Source organism: Medicago sativa, chromosome 5 (genome assembly GCF_051527215.1).
Source record: "Medicago sativa cultivar Bolivia chromosome 5, Bolivia_mono, whole genome shotgun sequence".
Classification (NCBI taxonomy): domain Eukaryota; kingdom Viridiplantae; phylum Streptophyta; class Magnoliopsida; order Fabales; family Fabaceae; genus Medicago; species Medicago sativa.
In genome coordinates this window covers 52,996,942-53,000,505 of record NC_140753.1, presented here as the reverse complement: position 1 = coordinate 53,000,505, position 3,564 = coordinate 52,996,942, and the positions used below count along the sequence as shown (strand labels likewise).

The following is a 3,564-nucleotide window of genomic DNA, read 5'->3' as shown; positions in this document are numbered from 1 at the left end:
AAAGAGTTTTTTTTTTTTTTTGAGAGGGGATCTATAGGCAAAAGAGTTGAATGGCAAACAAAATAGATGGTAATATATAAATACTTCTTAATTTATATTTATGATTAATTGTTTTTCTCTTTTTGATATATAAGCCCAATTAATGCATTCAAAAGTAGATTATAAAAGAGATAGACGTCATAAGTCATTGACTACCGGAATATTTTTACAAGGTAAATACATAACCTACATCCTAAATTTTAAAATATGATCAATATTTTTTTCTCTTTTTGATACATTCAAAAATGGATTATAAAAGAGAAAGATATTAGTTGGTCAAAAGTCATTGACGACCGGAATTTTTTTACATGATAAGTACATAATCTACATCCTAAATTTTAAAAATAGAAAATGACCAAGATGGGGAGAAAAATGAATTGTTTGGATATTGAATGATTATTAGTTTACTTTGGATAGATATATATTTAAATTGTAAATAGACAAAAGATTTGAGAGACCTTGCACCATCAATAGCGGCGATAACAGCTGTTGGGAGAATACATATAATTAGAATTCTATTTATTATTGTACATATAATTATAGATAGGTGCAAACGAGTGTCCTCCCATTTTAAGGATTCTAAAACTAAAAATTATTCTTTTTCTACAGGGAAATAATTTTGTAAAAAGTCAAATGTCGTAATTTCTAATGTGTTGAATACATAAATTTTCATCAAAGGTTATGGTTTAAGATTTTCAAAGAGTTTTACGCAAACACTCGTTAGCATTTCCATTATTGATATAACTTATTTTTATTTTTGAGCTAACATATGTAAAATATATATTAAATCTTTCAGTAAGTTTTATTACTCTCCCTCTCTAGTTCTATGAGAAATCTTCCATTTTGTATTGAGGAAAGTGTAACATGGGTTTAAGTGTATTGTACATAAAATTTTTGGTGCTAATGATGATCTGGTATGGAGGTGGAAGAGCTCGGGTGCAGCGAAGGTTGTTCGTTGATGGTGGGGAAGAAACCTGCAATACAAGAAACAGCTTTGACACCCAAGTTATTATGTGAACTCAGAGAGAAATGTGAGAAGTGCGTGTAAGATATGATCGTACCAGGGACGTGTCGTGGAGCCACACTTATAGGTCATCGTAACTACTTTCATGAAATCCAGCGACAGATGCATGAGTTAGTTAGAGATCGGTTCAACGATTAAGATCAGCCCGAGGTGGTGTTCCTATGTGGTAGGGCGCATAGGTGACCTTCTAAAAGCCTTTATGAGGCAGTGTATTAGGTTAATTGGCAAGTAATTTCAGTAAAGAAACTTTGAGTTCACCATTTGTATTCATGATGGACCACACCTTCGATTTCTGAGAAGTTTAACAACAGTGTAGTCGTTGAGATTGATATTTTGCAAAAGGAAAGTACATTTCAAAAACGGAAATGCTAAGCTTCCCGAGGGAAAACGTCCCGATAACATCATGAAGGAAGATGATTGGTTGATTCACATCAACTTCCCCTATATTCCGCTGGTCAAATATTCAACCATTTGGCATTAACATATGTAATAAGGCACGTCGGGATGTTTTTGGGATAAGCACCTCGCTATATATTGCAGTGCTCTTTTAAAAAAGGTGATATACTTTTTAATGCACCTTCAAAACACATGCTTCTCATGTGCTTTATAACTGATTTACCTTATTTTGTTGGCCATCAAATCGAGTAATATTAGTAGATTCTTTTGTATTTCTCTACTCAAAATCCTTGATATACTTTTCATTGTTCTAACTGTTGTAAATAAAAGATAATGACACAAAGCATTGAGCCCCAAATCCACTATAATGAATAGCCACTATCTTGAAGACTAAAAAATAATGTATAAAGTAACAAAAATTCCAACAAGATACATAAATACTCAAAAATAGAAAAATAAACAAAATTAAAGGGACAAAATCAATGTCTAATTTCTAAATGTAATCAAAATGACATCCTATCAAAAATGAACTTATTTTAGGGTATGTTGGCTTGTTTTCACCCCCAATGAATTTGCTTTTGCTAGTGTGCTTAGTGCTTGTGAGGAGCAAGATGTTAAATATGGCTTGCAGGTACATGCCGTTGCTTTGAAAATGTCGTTGGATTGCAATGTGTATGTTTCAAATGCTCTTATTACGATGTATTGCAAGTACTCTGGGGGTATTGGTGGAGGTTGGGATCATACTTCGGATGATGCATGGATTGTTTTCGAGTTGATGGAGTATAGAAATCTTATATCTTGGAATTCGATGATTTCAGGTTTTCAATTCCGTGGACTTGGCGACAAAGCTATTGGTCTGTTTGCGCATATGTATTGCAATGGAATTGGGTTTAACAGTACCACATTACTCGGTGTTTTATCTTCTTTGAATCATTGCACGAGTACTTCGGATGACATCAACAACTCACATCATCTGAAGAACTGTTTTCAATTACACTGTCTCACAGTTAAAAGTGGTCTTATTTCAGAAGTTGAAGTGGTAACTGCATTGGTAAAATCCTATGCAGACCTAGGGGGTCACATTTCTGACTGTTTTAAGCTCTTCCTTGATACAAGTGGCGAACGTGATATTGTTTCATGGACTGCTATTATTTCTGTGTTTGCGGAGCACGATCCTGAGCAAGCTTTCCTTCTTTTCTGTCAACTTCATCGAGAAAATTTTGTGTTGGACCGGCACACATTCTCAATTGCCTTAAAAGCTTGCGCTTACTTTGTCACTGAGAAAAATGCAACCGAAGTTCACTCCCAAGTAATTAAACAAGGGTTTCACGATGACACAGTTGTTTCAAATGCCTTGATACATGCTTATGGGGGAGGTCTGGCTCCTTAGCTTTGTCTGAAGAAGTTTTTACCGAAATGGGTTGCCGCGATTTGGTTTCTTCGAATTCAATGCTCAAGTCTTATGCCATTCACGGTCGAGCTAAAGATGCACTAGAGCTCTTTAAGCGAATGGATGTTCATCCAGATTCTGCAACCTTTGTTGCTCTTCTCGCGGCATGCAGTCACGCTGGACTTGTTGATGAAGGCATGAAATAAAGTTCCTTCTCGCGGCATCCAGATTTCCTTTCAATGAAAAATAATCAAAATTTTGTCAAAAAAAAGAAAGAAATAAAAATCTAATCCAATCTCAATGACAAAATAAAGTTCAAACAGTAAGCAAAATGACAACCCATTAAAATCAAGTTCTAAAATTAATCAAAATCATGCTTCCACGTCTACGTTTCCATTATCTTCACTTGATTCAAATTCTTGTTCATCATTTGATTCAAAGAAGCCACAAATTTCAATAATTTAGTTCATGAAACATATTATGGAAGAACATCTAAAAAAGTCTATGAAAATTAAACTAGGATAAATTAAAGAGCACAGAATGCACCAAAATCTTCCTGAGTCATAGTTTTGTAAACCATTCATTGTAACTCTAAAATATTGAAAACAGAAAATCTAATCACCAACTCCCAACTCAAGAATGCCATTTCGATTCTTGATCAACCACATCAACTAAACTGTAAACTGGACAGAAAGCTCCAGAACACCAAGCAAGA

The 3,564-nt window shown here is 34.3% G+C and overlaps 1 pseudogene; it reads left to right on the top strand.

Moving 5' to 3' along the window:
* Positions 1-2,002: 2,002 nt before the first annotated feature.
* Positions 2,003-3,134, top strand: LOC146922961 (pentatricopeptide repeat-containing protein At1g71420 pseudogene; annotated as a pseudogene).
* Positions 3,135-3,564: the final 430 nt, after the last annotated feature.